This window comes from Halictus rubicundus, chromosome 15 (assembly GCF_050948215.1).
Source record: "Halictus rubicundus isolate RS-2024b chromosome 15, iyHalRubi1_principal, whole genome shotgun sequence".
Lineage (NCBI taxonomy): Eukaryota > Metazoa > Arthropoda > Insecta > Hymenoptera > Halictidae > Halictus > Halictus rubicundus.
Genome location: NC_135163.1, coordinates 681,934 through 699,117, shown reverse-complemented (window position 1 = coordinate 699,117; position 17,184 = coordinate 681,934). Strand labels below are relative to the sequence as shown.

Here is a 17,184-nt window from a genome sequence, read left to right as displayed (position 1 = left end):
CATTTTTCTATACATTTGACTTTAAAAATTATCAATTACACACAGTTTAACGTGGAAAGTTACGTACACGTGGATGTACAAATTTTTACGTACACTCGAATTTAAAAATTTTCATTCTCAACATTTTTGCGCGATAACAGTACAGTTTGACAGTAAAAAGTTCAGCCAGTTGCAAAGAGCAGGAACGAGGTTGACGAACATAAATAAGAGAAAATACAAAGCTGACCTCGACTAGAACGTGTCCGTAGCGTAAATGAGGGCTTAAAAAATTCACGTGTGTCACCCACGCTTAGTTCATTCTTACTTCTCTATTTCCGCCGTTTATATTTTAAACGGTTTGAAAAGCATTCCGGAAATTACTGCAATTCCTGCGGTATACGAAGCTTAAGATAGAAATAGACGAAAGAAAGTTTGATAGGAACGTAATCGTTACTTTTTTCTTTTATAGAGATATGATGGTCAATTTGAACTTTTCAAACGCAATGTAGTCAAAGCTAACCCTTCGTGTGCTATGCCGGAGTCATTCGGCAGCGGTTGGGATAAGCTCGAGCGAGTGTCAATATGTACAATTTTATTCTGATATAAGGCTACGCTTTTTATTTCGAAATAAGAACATCACTATCCCCTCTTCTTCTTTTCAAGTTGTTCGCTCGACACCGCTTTGTTAGTGTCAGAACGAGAGGGTATGTTATGACACTATGGTGGATCCTTCTCCAACGAAAGATATCACTGGTCGGCCGACTATTTTATAGTTTGCAGCTATATTCGAATCTCTCGCACATTCTCAAGAAAGTCAAGCCACATGGGAACCCTCCTTCGAAATATGGCGAAAGCCGGTCCCGAGCTATCGTCTTATATCGGAATGAAACTGTATAAGTGAAATATCGGTGTGACCTGGAAATAACTCGTAGGCCGAAAACTCGCAAGAATCCGAGGGTTAAGAGAGTATTCGAGAGGAACAAATTGTTCTTAAGGAACAAATAGACGAAAGAAAGAGTGATAGGGGCGTTTTCAACTAGCAGGATGGGTCAGTTTTTCTTAAGGATAGCGTCAATCTCTGAGATGAGCCAAGAACAACGCGGTCAGTGGATAGCAGACTAGGATAATGAAGCACTCGGTTCTGCAGTTGATGGAACGGCGCATTTAACTGCCGGGAAGATTGCAGAAGGATTGGATACGGCCATTGCCGCGATTCACAGTCGTTTGGCCGAAATGAGGGAAAGTGTTCTAGCCTGGGTACCCAAGGAATCGTCATTGGCGGATGAAAATTTCTGCTGAAGTAAGAGGACCAGAACTAATCGGCCATTTTCTCAACCACATTGTTGGCTAGGAATGATAAGCGGCTGGCGCTCCAATTCACGGGCTGGGACAGTGGCTTATTCGTTTAGAAATTATGCACGAATCAAGCGGGATCATTCTCTCTCAATTGATTCTATGTCATGTGTACACAGTACTTTGCGGCTTGTTTTTCGTAAATTTGTTATTTATTTACAAACGATCGAAACAGGGAACATTAAATTCCAGTAAATTAGAACCATTAACGAAACTGTACTTGTCTCCTCCAAGATATACAGGGTGTTTCACCTAACTCGGGCATCTAAAACATCTCGTTTGTTTTTTATGATAGAAAAAAATTGCAGAGGAAAACACTAGTTGGCTCAGAGGGGCAAATGTTATGGTAGGTAAAAAAATTTGTTCAAGGTTATATTTTTTGAGATTTCAAGGTCATCGATGTTTTTTTAAATGGAATAATATATTTTTATTGTCGCTATATGATAGCCGAGGTCAAGACGAATCCAACGACCTGTAATGGTTTTCACGTGTTCTTGAGTACGAAAAATTCATAAAAGTAGGACACTTGATGTAAATAGTGAAATAACGACGACATGATCCCCTTAGGGTTGCAAGAAATGTTCTTAAACCCTGATTAATGACTGTAAATACGCTCACAATAAATTGTAAACACTGCAAATTCTTCTCCTCTCGGTGACTCTAATCAGTAGGTTTAAGAAATTCATCGGGATTTATTCGATTGTGAAAGATAACGTTACTTCTCTGAAACGATGGTGTACAGTGATGCAGAAAAGATAGAAATGAATTTAGTTTATGGTGAGACTAAAAGTAACTCAGTACAAGCATCTCAACTGTACGCAGAAAGATACCCTGAAAGAACGCATATTAGTTTGACCGCATAGTTCAATTGTGTTGCAAAACAGGGAGTATTAAATCACTGAACAGAAAACGATCAAAGCCTGCTTCTGAAGAAGATGCCGACACTTTTGTATTGGCTACAGTCGATATTGATCCTGTTACAAGTTATCGAAAAATTGGACGTTCTTTAGGCATTTCCAAAACAAGTGTGTCCCGAATATTGCGACCTCATAAATTTCACCCATACTATATTTCCTTACATCAGGAGCTTCATGCTGACTGAAATTAACATTTCTTTTATGACGTTCTCTTTACTGACGAAGCTACTTTTTCTAACCATGGATAACTGAATACACATAATATGCATTATTGGTGCACTGAAAACCCGATATGACTTCGACAAGTTGTACATCAGCGTCCATAGAGTGTAAATGTATGGTGTGGAATCGTTGGTGATAACGATAATAGTCGAACTATCGTTCGTATAGCAATAATAAAAATATATCATTCCATTTTAAAAAACGTCGATGACCTTGAAATCTCAAAAAATATAACCTTGAATAAATTTTTTTCCTATCATAATATTTGCTCCTCTGAACCAGCTAATGTTTTCCTCTGTAACTTTTTTCTATCATAAAAAAAGCGAGATATTTTAGATGCTCGAATTAGGTGAAACAGCCTGTATACAGCTAAATCACAATCGAAGTATAATGTATAATAAGAATGCTAATTTTTATGCGTTTATTCTTTAAATGTTTTTACTACTTTACATTTAATCTACTCATTTTGGTCATAAATGAAATCCGCAGACTATTCGTAATCAATTACTACTATTAATAACGCTATATTTTTCTTCCTCAAGATACATTGCGGTTCGAGTGGGTACATGAACGATTTCCCTTTAAGATAATATTACAATTAACTAATTGCACGGATCACGAATTCAACCTAATATTTTTGGCAAATTCCTGCGAGAGCATTCGATAATTTCCAAAACGAGGTGGGGAAGAGATACCTGCAGAAATTATTCGTTCAACGTTTATGCAGACTACGAGCTACGTTGGACCAACGACGGCCAGCTGTAATGAATTAAAAACGGAGTCACTCTTTCCCTGAACGTACGCCGCGAAAACGATGCTCGGCGAGAAAAATTAAAATGTATAACTGGACGGAGACTGCTGATTCCCACGCAGATTTTCGTTTAGTCGAGTCGACAGAAAATTTTTTCAACGGCGAAACGACTCATTTCGGGGACTTCTGTTAAAATCACTAATTTCACTTCTAAGACACTGACATGTTCAAGCTTAGTTGTCCCGCTCACAGAAACTCGCAGCTAGCCAGCTGCACGAGACCGGCGGAGAGATCTCAAGAAAATCTTAACGCCAGCAAGTGGATTGAACCTGCGTGTAATCAGACAGATTAGAAACGCGGAAAAACAGCGGCAAGAAAACTACAAGAGAAGTAGCGTGCAATAACTCGGTCGAAGTTGTCGAGACGTACATGAAAAAGTCATAAAATGGAACGATGCGTGTCCAGTAGAACGAGCGTACGTGTGGTCAGACACACCAATCAGATATTTTATCAATTCAATCTTACTTTCGTTTGAAATATATTTTCAATATTGACGGACGTGCTGCAAGAGAGGGAAATGGAAAGCAGAAATGCATGAAAATATCTGCAGCTGCTAGGTCTCTATGCAGATACACGTTTTTATGCATCATTTATGCGAGCTGGAACCAAAGGAAAATTCGTACACTCTGTCGCGAATTTCGTTAGATCCAAAATAATATCGAATCCGCTAAAACACACTTTCGCCTGTTCTAAATATAAAAGTGGAATTTCTTATTTATCTTAATAATAAATATCGACATTTAAAAATTTTTCATAATAACACAAATGAAAATAGTTAATCCGAATCTTTGTACATGCTTACATTATACTATCATGTGGTTAAAACTTTTTCAGTTCGAATTTCTGCCAAAAAATCGATTTTGTTTCCCGTAAGTATTTTTTAAAAGTTTGAGTTTTAAAAAAACTTTCCGAAATTGGTAAATTGGACTCCTTCCTTCAGAAATGCGAGAGCACGTATGTCAGAATATTCACGGAACAGAGATAAAATGGGGAATAATTTGCGAGGAAAAATTATGCTCGGTTCTCAACGTGACAAAACGGAGATTCGTATCTTTGACCGAAGTAGAACAAGGCAGCGAATCCAATATCCTTGTTTCAATAAAATCTGAGATTCATGCGAATCGAGGCAGCATATACATAGTAAGTGTGTCACTATCAAATCCAACGTAGAGAAAAAAATAAAAGCATAGATCCTTTTCCGTAAGTAGGACGAATCTATATGTAACGAAACCTACGAGCGATCAGGATCGATTCTAATTTTATCCAGAATTTCACCCAGCAGAATTTCTTCTCCGGACCATTTTCCCTCGAAGTAAAACGAGTCAATCTATTGTCAGGTCCACAGAAAATCATAGCGATGAAAAAAGTCCGATCTAATTAAAGTTTCAAGCGTGAAAAACTGCGTTAAAACGGCAGTATGATTTTCTTCACTGCTACAACGGTTAAAATGTCTTTATCTGTACAGGGTGGGCTGGAAATCGTAGTACAAGCGGGAAGGGGGCGATTCTACATAAAAAACCTAAGAACAAATTTTGGTATAACATTTTTTTCATCTGCAGCTTTTTTTGGAGAAAATCGAGTTTGAAAATGCAACGAATACGCGTGCTATTAGATAGGAATCGTCTGTCGCGTCTGATCATGACCAACCTATTCTACTTCCTCCATATACTGAAGCACGCGAACACGATGGATCTTCAAACTCGATTTTCTCGACAAGGAGGTGTGAAACAAAAAATGTTATTCCTTTTTTTCGATTTATTTTATCATATAGAATCACCCCCTGCCCAGTTGTAGTACGATTTCCGGCCCACCTTGAATTTCCTAGAAGAGATCGACAATTTATATTTATTTACATGTGTACATTTACTGCGTTGCTTAGATATTAATATCGGGAGCATAGAATTCGATTTGAAAGCGAAGGAATAATATTCTACTATACGAATCGTACAAGACAATTTATATTTATTGTTTATTTATGTTTGGTTCGTTGCTTTAATATTGATAACCGAAGAACAGAATTTTATTTCAACTTAAAAGGAGAAATAGTATTCGTGTTTCTCCAATCTTGTTAGAAATGTTCATCACATGTATGGCAAGAGTTTAATGAAATAAATGATCAGATGATGAAAATTCTAATTTCGTCAGAATCTCGAGTGTTTAGTACGCAGTATACCAAGCTCGTCGTTAACGAGACGAACGTTGTTGAAACCCACAACTGTTGAAATGTTAATTACAGTGGAGAGCTAATAGACTATCTAGTAAACGAATTTTTACCCACAAAAATACACGTGAAATACACAATTTATTTCCAGCAGAAGGGTACTTGTTTTGTTAGCATGTGTTTAAAAGCAACGAGTTCAAGGCCAAAAATAAAAATTTCGTTGTACTTTCTACTCGCCTCCCAATATTTGGAATAAACAAATGAAACGAATAGGAGAACAGAATTTTTTAACAAGTATCTAGAAATAATAAGTTCGAATTCGTGAATACAATGCTCGTTAAACAATCACAATTGTGTCAAACAAGCCTATAAAACAGTATTCAGAGTGGAAACGACTGTTCAATTCGTTCAAAGATTTATGAAGTCAACAAAATGTAATTTTAAAATACTTGCTCGAGCCAGCACTTTTTCTGCACGTCTTACAGAGAGGAGACTGCAATTACGAGAACAAGGGTGCGGGGGGAGGAGGAGGGGTCATCCGAATCATAATAAAAGATACGGACTTCTCCCTCGAATCTGCAACACTTGCAGATGCTACGCTCGAGGAAAGGCAAACCCATAAATTCTTATGAAAGTCTTCGAATTGCGTACATCCTGGGAAAGATACGGCTTGAAAAAAGATGGTTTTTTTCAAGCGGTATCGTCTTATTGGTCTGAATGAAATACACCTTTTTATTCGAACCTTTAAGGTTCAGTACGTTGTAGTAGTTTTATCTTCGATCGAAAAACTCAATTTCGACTATTTAAAAATTCTAATAAATTGTACTTCTATAAATTTCACTTCGAATACCACGAAGATCATAAAAATATGATCATATTATATTACATACAAATTTTTCTACTATCATATGTCAAAATAAACCACGATTTGCCAATCTCAGCTAACACCAAGCTTAAAGGCTTCTGTACAGCATGTCATTTTATTTTTCAATAATTAATAAACAAGAAAGTAAGAAGCTTAACGATACCAGAAATTCTTATGCTTCTAACTAATAAATTTTCATAATTTTTAATCTAATCACGGAAGAGCATTCCACTTTCACTAAAACAACAAGGAAACATTTCGTTTCAATGCGTCGAAAAGTTATAGATTATTTATCTTGCCTTTATTTTTCATAAATCACTTCGATGCTACATACAGTGAATTCTCGATATGACGTCACCAACACGAATCTTGCCAGCGTCGTGTATCGTCCAAGAGACATACCCGAGCCGTGTTATGTTTACACTCCTCGGCGCGTCCGAGGCCTCTCGAGCTTCGCGGCCCCTTACGGGGTATACCCCGCGGTAGTGAAGATACTTCCACGACGTTTATCATACAGGCTTTGGCGACATACATATATAGAGAAATTACTGTAAACCTTGCGTGGTTTAAATCAATAAATAAAAAATAATAAATCACTTCGCAAACAAGACTTCATATTTCCTATTAAAAATTCCCACGATCCAATCCAACATTTTCATTTAACAATTAAAGGGCATTCCACTTCCATCGAAAAAAGAGGAATAGGTCGGGTCGTTTCCATTCGTTCAAAAGTTACAAATTTTTTGTAGAAAAGAAGACTTCAGCCTTGATGTTTGAAATTCACCACTCCAATATTTCCACCTAACAATTGATCGTTCCATTTTCACTAAAAAAAAAAAGGAAAAAAAAAGAGCAAACGAGCCCACTTCCATTCATCGAAAAGTTACTTTTCGATCTTGCCATCTAATTTCATGTTTAATTAATTCCTACGCGAATATACTTCAAAGTTGATATTGGAAATGCACGTGCAGGAGTCCAATATTTCCATTGAATTGTTACAGAACATCTCCCTTCTATTAGGAATCGAATAAAATACGTCGTATTTTCATTCCTCGAAATGTTTAATTAATTACTGTGCCAGAAAAGTTCAAACTTGATACTGGAAATTCACGCGGCGCGGTCGAATATTTCCATCTAACAATTAAAGAACATTCCACTTTCATTAGGAAACGAATAAAAGCTGGCCCCGTTCTCATTCGTCGAAGAGTTACGGATTTTCGTTGGGCGCGTTTGCGATGTTTTCGCGAATCTCGACGTGCTCGCGATTGTGTGCCCGCGGTGGAATGAAAAAAAAAGTAGCAAAACAGTTTATTGTTCGCCGAGGCGAGGCTGGCGGGCCAAAGAAGCTGGTATAAGACAGTACATCAGGTTTACGAGGCGTGGATTCTCGCGGCTGAGTCCGCGACGACGTCGTTTGGACCGGTTTAAATCGGCCAGTAACAATCCCCGCTTTCGAGATATCGTTCCCTGGCCCTCGATAGTGGATGACCTACGCCAACGGCGGTCTTTAATAACGCGGGATGTGAGCCGAGTGGAAAGGGCTCGATGAATAAGCCTGCCCGACTGCTTCTCTCGTGGCGTTTTCTCGTTAAGAAGCTGCAGAGCCGACGCGTTGCGTCGCGACGCCACATGGCGGGTTGACTCTCTGTTAAGCGAAGGACACTCTGCGACGTTCTCTTTTTGCACACCACACCGAGAACAAAAATGACAGGGGCAGAAGGTGCTCCGTGTCGCGCCCTTCATCCTCCCACGCCTTCCTTTCTCTTTCTCTTCCTCCACAGGTCCTCCTAGGCCGTGTTCTTCGCTCGCCCTTCACCTCCTACGAAACGCGAACCCATTAGTCATTTTTGCGATTGCTGGGACAGCTGGCTGCGATATGGTCGGCATCGTACTGTTATGTTTCTCTTATTTCGAAAGTAGGAACTTCTAAAAGCCTGCTCAAAGTTGCGACGCGAATACATCGGTTCAGCGCTCAGCGCTCAGCGGGACCACGCTCTGGTTGGTCCATGTTTTTCGGTAATAACTCCTTAACAAAGCCGCGGAGAACATTTTCGCAAAAGAGAAAGTTACCTCGAATAACCTTAGGATCACTCCTTTCAAGGAAGTACAACATTTTTGGAATACCTTGTACATGGTCGGCGTTACATGATGTTACAAATATTACAATAACATCTTGATGGCTGGATTGTTTGATATTTTATCTCCTATAAAGTCACAATTAACTAATTGCACGGGTCACGATTTCAACCTAATATTTTTGGCAAATTCCTGCGAGAGCATTCATAATTTCCGGAACGAGCAGAGCAAGATATACCTGCAGAAATTGTTCGTTCTACGTTTAGGCAGACTACGAGCTCTGTTGCAGCTACGACGGCCGGCTGTGATGAATTAAAAACGAAGTCGCTCTTTCCCTGAACGTACGCCGCGAAAACGATACCCTGCGGAAAAAATTAAAATGTATAATTGTATGGAGCCGGCTCATTCCCACGCAGAGTTTCGTTTACTCGAGTCGACAGGAAATTTGTTCAACGGCGAAACGACTCGTTTCACAGTTGCAAACTGCTTAACACTATTCCTACCGACACTTCACGTATACCTATTCCTACCGCAACCGGTCAAATGACCGGTCTTTAGCACAACTTATATTTTTTAACATAGAATGAAGATAATAGCCAATTTGACAGTATAAAAATATAGTTTCCTTTATTTACGAGTATATAATGTACATTTTATTCGTTTTCACCGCATAATATTTCGTTTACTATACCCTGTTGGGCCTGATATTCCCCTAAAAATATTATGAATAGGTGCTCTTCCAGGATTAGACCCTTCTTTTACTTCTTGCCAAACAGTTCCGTCTACAGCAGTTTCGATTACCTCTTCCTCATTCTCACTATCGGAACTAACTAAAAATCTCCTTCTCTTTCGTTCTCTACGTACGTTCGAAACATTCTCTTCGTCCTCATCGGTGTTCGAGTCGGTCTCAAATAGATCATAATTTTCCGCATTGTCATTTTCAATATCAAAAATTTCCTGATCATCTTCGGTAAGCTCTTCATCAATATTATTTATTTTCTCTAATAATAAATTTACACTCTTCGAACGTCTTGACATTTTGGGAATGAATATTCAAGGGATAAAATAAAAACTAAAATATAAAAATGTAAATCAAGATGGATAAAAAAATGAACAAAAGATAAAATGTGAAACTTACTACGAAGTATTGTTGGTTTGTTCACTTTTTTGAAAATGACACTTATAACACGTAATACAATATAAAATAAAAGTAGAATAATAATAGAATAAAAATACAAAATAGTAAAAGACTGCCGAATATGCTCCTTGTAACTTTCACGTTTTGATGCTCTCTGTTCAGGTCACAAGACTTTACTGATTTGAATTCGTGAGAAGACGTCTAGGCATCCCCTTCGGCTATAATTTGATTTATTTTACAGTCATAGTAGATAAGACGGTGTAAAAAAATCCGAGGTTCTGGACCGCTTCCGATACCAATCAGGCAAATAAACACCGCGAGGCCGATAGGCGAGCGAGAACTCCAAACACTTTGAAGTGCCGTAAAGCAGTCCCTGGAAGGCACTTTTCGGCTAAAATCATGCCACAACTGCATTACCTTTCGTTTGTAACGACATTATAGTTTCGGAATTGAGTCTTTGAAAGAATACTATTACAAAAAGATACAAATCGTTCTGCCGGTCAAATGACCGGTTGTGGTAGCTAAGATAGACTACAAATTTTTCTCAGAAAATAAACAATAAAAAAAGAAGTGAATATTGAAAAATGTATTATACGCATATTTTAGGAAAAGTCGTGAAGTTTAAAGGCGATTCAATTACGTTGTATATAGGAAATTCCAATCGAAATTTTAAAAACGGTCATTTGACCGGTCGCGGTAGGAATAGTGTTAAAAGACGTGGAGGATTCAAAACTCGGCGTTCCAATCAAACTCTCGAAACTTCCAATTCATTCTTCGGCCTCTCGGGGACTTCTGTTAAAATCACTAATTTCACTTCTAAGACACTGACCTGTCCAAGCTTAGTTGTCCCGCTCACAGAAACTCGCAGCTAGCTGGACGAGACCGGCGGAGAGATCACAAGAAAATCTTAACGCCAGCAAGTGAATTGAACCTGCGTGTAATCAGACAGATTAGAAACGCGGAAAAACAGCGGCAAGAAAACTACAAGAGAAGTAGCGTGCAATAACTCGGTCGAAGTTGTCGAGACGTACATGGAAAAGTTGTAAAATGGAAATAATGGGATATGGGTCAGAGTTGGGCAAAAATTTATTTTAAAATTTCGAATACAAATAAATGAAATCTATTTTTTATTCGAACTCGTTTCTCTCGGATACATATTCACCGCAGTCTATCCGTCGGATACTTTTCACGATTTTCATTTGTCGTCCGTGGGTCATCCGAATTGCGGAGCAACGGCTATGCGTATCCGACGCCTCTAGCGGCGAGATTTTTTATTTGAGAGAATGTATCCGAAGATACAGCTGATGAGTTGGAAAGTATCTTTGATTTTTATTCGATAGTTTTTAGCAGCGCCCCCATGTATTCGACGGTCAATTTCGTCAGATACTCGCAACTCAGAATGTATCTTAGATTTTCGACGTACGATTTTTGCGTGGCCCAGAGATTTATTCGGATGGTCGATGTAGGGAAGATGATTTATTCGATTTTTTATTCGAGACGAGCATGAGGAATAAATGAAAATCAAATGTATCTTTTATTCGAAATTGTATTCGAAGTTCGGATAAAAGACCGAGCGACGTTGCCAAATCATAATACTTACGTTGTAATATGCAAGTACGTCCTATGGTATAGTGACTCCCATTAATATTCAAACACTATTTATTAATTAAACGATTGTTTAAACCAATGAATTTGTATTATTTAAACGAATGTTTAAACACATACATGTTCATTATTTAAACGATTGTTTAAGCAAATAGATTTGTATTATTTAAACAGATGTTTACATAGGTAAATGTTCATTATTTAAATGACTGTTTAATAAATGAATTTTTATTATTTAATCAGATCTTTCAACCGATACATTTTTATTACTTAAACGATTGTTTAAACAAATAAATTTTTATTATTGAAACAAATGTTTAAACCAATACATTTTTATTATTTAAACAATTGTTTAAACAAATAAAATTTTATTATTTAAACAATTGTTTAAACAAATACATTTTTATTACTTAAACGGTTGTTTAAACAAATAAATTTTTATTATTTAAACAATTGTTTAAACAAATAAATTTTTATTATTGAAACAAATGTTTAAACCAATACATTTTTATTACTTACACGGTTGTTTAAACAAATAAATTTTTATTATTGAAACAAATGTTTAAACCAATACATTTTTATTATTTAAACAATTGTTTAAACAAATAAATTTTTATTATTGAAACAAATGTTTAAACCAATTATCAGTGGATAGGTATAATTTTTTAACGAAGTTTACTGCAAATTTCATGCTGATATCTCTTACGGTTCAACATTTATTGTAAAATGTCACGAAATTTCTCGACCCAGCACAGTGTCCGGCCGTCCAAGGCTGTGTATCGCGATGCAGCATTCGCTTCAGATAATTTTAATTTCGTTAATTTTAAAATGTTCATCTTTTTAAAAAATAGGTCTGTAAAGAGGACACTTGGGGCTATATCCTCATTTTTTTGCAAATTTTTAAAAAGTTCCCTTCTATGAAAAGATTGCATTTGTTGAAAACAACGCACACCTTCGGCCAAAAAGAAAGTAACACATGTTTCGTTCTTCTACTCTCGGAATCATTCGGCAGGGATCGACGTCTGTCCTTGCACACATATACATATGTATATCGTCGCCTGCGATTGCACATATATATGCATATATTTGTAGCCGCTTCGACTGCGGCGAACGTAGATAGAAAAGGACAGCATGCAAACACGGCCGCGTGGCCGAAGGCGCTAGAAAAAGGCAGCACAACCCGATGATATTATTATTCGATTTGTACCGTGTTTGGGCTTATTTTGTTCAGGAAAACATTTTCAATCGGTAGGTAATGATATCATTATGGTAACGTTAATAAGAAATAATATTAGGTATAGTTGGTAAACGCCAATACGCTACTGGTTACAATGTTGCCTCTGATACTGAATCACGACCATATGGAGCGTCGCGTCATGTGCCGCCTGGAGACAACAATGTAAGCGTTTCACCATCACTTATTAATAACAATAAAATGTGTGTTACAATTCATAATTCTGCCATGGGAACATTATTAATCGATTGCAAATAGTTTGCTGATGAAAACAAGTCTAAACACGTCACAAATCTGATAAGTTAGACGGTGCCAGTATCGAAACGTTTCCTTCGAAGTTTATCAACGAATTTTATTTCACTAGCTGACCGTTCCATTTCGATAGAGTCCGCTGCCGTACCAGAGCATGTTCTACAGAGTCGGTAATTCAGAACCGTAGAAAGAAAAATGCCATAGCATGCAATGCCTACATATGTACGTGTACCTGTACATAATACATAATCTAAAGAGTTCTTTATAAAATTGTCTTAATAACTTAACATCCAGCAGAGTACCAATGGTGAAACCCAATGACATTTCCTTTTCTTATAAAGAGTTTTACTCACTGCAAAACGTGACGTAAATTGTTTAAGTAATAAAAATGTGTTTGTTTCAACAATATTTTAAGTAATAAAAATGTACTGGTTTAATCATTTGTTTCAATAATACAAATGTACTGGTTCAAACATTTGTTTTAATAATAAAAATTTATTTGTTTAAACAATCGTTTAAATAATAAAAATTTAATTGTGAAAACTAGCGTTTAACTAGTAAAAATGTACTGGTGTAAACATTTGTTTCAATAACAAAAATTTATTTGTTTAAACAATTGTTTAAATAATCAAAATTTATTTATGTAAACAAGCGTTAAAAGTTTAAACGATAAAAAGTGTTCGATTATTAATGGTAGTCACTGTACCGTGGTACGTATTTACGTATTATGGCTTGGCAACGTCGGATAAAAAAGTCGTCCATCCGACCATCGAATACAATTTCGAATAAAAGATACATTTCATTTTCATCTCTGCCAAATACTCGTCCCGAATAAATCCTCAAATAAATCGTCTGGCCACATCGAGCTTCGGATATCGAATAAAAGTTACGAATAAATTTCGCCGCGACATCTGCCTTCGAATACATTCTGAAATTAATTTTTATTCGACGCCTAAAATCGTTCGGATGGTCGGCGGACGCCGAGTATCTACAAATAAATCCGTCGAATAAATGGGGGCGTTGCAATCGACCATCCGAATAAATTCTGACGTAGCCAGAAAATCATCCGGAGGCACATCGAATACAAATCTCGAAACCAGACGCTCGTCGAATAAAGATACAAATAACTGCTCGCGATTCATCCGACTTCGAATAGAAACAAAAGAACAGAGAATTTGTATCCGAAGGCGCTTCAAATAAATTTTTCATCGGATACTGCCCAACTCTGATATGGGTATATATATAATGAAAGCACACTCTTTTGCAGCACACGGAATAGAGATTATATTTCAACAAATTCTCTAATAGCACGTCGTCAGACACGTCTTTACGGTTTGAGAGAAACGTCGCGAATGAAACAAGAAAACGAAACAGAGGAGCAACAGTTCAATATGAACATCAGAGGATCGAGGGTCCCATGCCGGGGACAACATACAATGTATATTAACTGCAGATACAATGTATATCAAAAGCCGATTCACACGATCCTTCCTTCTAAAGAAATAACAGATTCATTTTGTTCTGTTTATGAAATAAATTCCAACACGCCCCCTCAAAATAAATCTATTATTTTAGTAAAGACATGTCTTCCTTGTGCTTCGTCTGGGGCTAATTACATATGGTCCAACATTTGCTGCTTAGGATTAGGGAAACCCAGAAAAACCTAATCAGACCATATAAAAAAAACTTATACTATCACAACTATAATTCTATATTCATTATAATCTTATTTCCATATTATTACTATTATTACTGAATATTTTTTTTTTATTCCAGGCCCATCTTTGCTCTAAATTCCTTTTTAGGTGCTGGCAATGGCTTCGTAAGGGTGTCTGCTAGTTGGCTATCTGTGGGAATAAATTCAAGTTTTATGACATTCTTTTCAACTTGTTCTCTTGAGAAATGGTACTTTATATCTATATGTTTCGACCGTTTATGGCTGCTCGGATTGTTCGCAATATTAATACAACCCATATTATCTTCGAATATTATTATTGGATCAGAGACACTTATATTAATACTCATTGCCAATGATCGTAACCATAGTGCTTCTCTCACAGCTTCAAAAAGAGCCATGTACTCTGCTTCAGTGGATGAGGCTGCTACTGACTTTTGTCTTCTACTATTCCAACAGATTGTACATTGTTCATACATCTTGAACAAATACCCTGTTGTACTCTTTCGATCCGTATGTTCATTGCCTCCCCAATCTGAATCTACATATGCACTCAATAGATTTTTAGAATCGTTTTTAACATAAGTTAGTTTAATATTAGCTGACCCTTTCAGATATCTAAGAACCCTTTTAAGGTTTTGCCATAGTTCGCTATTGTTTTTATTTGAATATTTACTTAAAATATTTATTGCAATACTTAAATCGGGTCTTGTACAAATCATTATGTACATTAAACATCCAATTAAATTACGGTAAGGTGCATTGTGTTGTTCATCCGAGTTTAAAGCTACGTAGTCTAATACACTTGGAAGAGGTGTACTAACTGGTTTGCAATCTAGCATATTAAATTTCTCAAGCACAGTCTTAATATATGCACTCTGATCTAATGTTATTTTCCCATTAGTTCTATTCACTTTTATTCCAAGAAATAGTTTGATTTCATTTAAATCTTTCATACAAAATCTATCTTTCAAATAATTTTTGAAATTTTTCATTGCTTCAATCTCAGCAGTTATTATTACTAAATCATCCACATATAGTATCACGTATATATTCTTTTTCTACAAGAGCTTTTTCAAACATCTCAAACCAGCATCTAGCTGATTGTTTAAGACCATACAAAGCTTTATTCAATTTACACACTTGATTATTATTATTGTTACACTTGACACCCTCAGGAATTCGCATATAAATTTCTTCCTTTAAAATACCATTTAAAAAAGCTGTTTTTACGTCCATGTGGTGGACTAATAAATCATATTGATTTGCAAAAGCTATAAGAAATCTAAAACTAGACATTCTAGCTACAGGTGCAAATGTTTCATTATAATCTTCTAGATATTTTTGACTAAAACCACGAGCCACTAGTCGAGCTTTGTATTTTAATGGATTTCCGGATTCATCATTTTTGATCGTAAAAACCCATTTGCAGTCGACGATGTTTTTATCTTTTGGCCTCGGTACTAAATCCCAAGTTTTATTAATAATCAATGAGTTTATTTCCTCAGCAATAGCTTGTTCCCACTTGATCCTGTCTTCTGTCATTTTAATCTCTTCAAAAGAGGTGGGAATTTTTAAAACTATTGACTGGGCACACAAAAGATAATCATCGTCTCCATCAAATTCTTCATACGAAATAGACGGTCGTTGTTTAATTCTATCACTCCTTCGATTTCGGCACCTCTCGAGATGCATCAGTTTCACTTTCCATATTTTTTTTTCTTTATTACAGGCCGAGATTTTAAGTAATTAATTTCGTCAATGATCATATCCCTTACTATTTCAAATTTCCCATTTTCTACGTTCCATACTTTATAACCATTTGGTACAAATCCTACCAGTATACACTTGTAAGATTTTTCATCAAATTTCGATTTCCTAACTTTATTATGGACGTATACTGTTGAACCAAAAACCCTTAAATATTTTAATTTGGGCTTCTTAGTATGCCACAATTCAAACGGGGTTTTATCTACACTTAAAGCTTTCGATGGGGTTAAATTAATTAAATATGTAGCAGTTAAAACTGCTTCTCCCCAAAATTCTTTTCCTAAACCTGCACCGTTTACCATTGCACGTGCTTTTTCGGTTATCGTTCTATTCATGCGTTCTGCAACGCCATTTAATTGCGGAGTCCGCGGTACCGTCAAATGATAGCTTATTCCTCTTTGTATGCAATAATCTTTCATTTCATTCGATAAGTATTCCCTGCCATTACCACAATATAGATTGACAGTTTTTAAGTTAAAACGCGCTTCACTTTTTGCAATGAAGTCTTTAAACACTGTGAAAACCTCTGATTTGTTTTCAAGCAAATATGTTACGCAGTAATGCGTATACTCATCAATGAATGTAATGAAATATCTTTTATCATTAATCGTAGAAGGAGTGATCGAGCCACAAACATCTGTGTGAACTATAAACAATGGTTGCCTGATGTGACTCTTATCCTTTGCCTTTTCAAATGGTAATTGTGCTTGTTTCCCATTTATACAAGCTTCACAAAGATAATCGTCTGGAATTATTTTTTCGAGATAAGTCACATCTTCTACCATTTGTCTATTTTTCAATTGTAAAAATTTTGTTTTTCCAATATGCCCTAAACGCTTATGCCATAGTTCATAATTATTAATTATTCTCCTAGGCATATAAGAGTTCAATAAATTTACTCTTTTCTTTGTAATTCCAAAAACCATAGATACCAAATTATTTAAAGGTTTACCATACATTACCATTTTTCCGTCTTTAATAACCTGAACACCTCTCTCGTTGAAATTAATACTCATTCGTTTCTGCTGCAATCTGCTGACTGATAATAAATTATACGGCACGTCAGGGCAGTACAGCACATCTCCAAGCATGCCTTCAATGCCCATGTTGCTGGTTACAGGTATTT

At 36.4% G+C, this 17,184-nt stretch overlaps 1 long non-coding RNA gene across 1 annotated transcript; it reads right to left on the bottom strand.

The window, feature by feature from the left end:
• Window positions 1-9,047: 9,047 nt before the first annotated feature.
• On the bottom strand, window positions 9,048-9,345 carry LOC143361696 (uncharacterized). The gene is made up of 2 exons (XR_013083511.1): window positions 9,258-9,345; window positions 9,048-9,225 (listed from the first exon to the last, which is right to left on the bottom strand). It is a non-coding gene; the product is annotated as an uncharacterized LOC143361696 (long non-coding RNA).
• Between the last annotated feature and the right edge of the window lie 7,839 nt (window positions 9,346-17,184).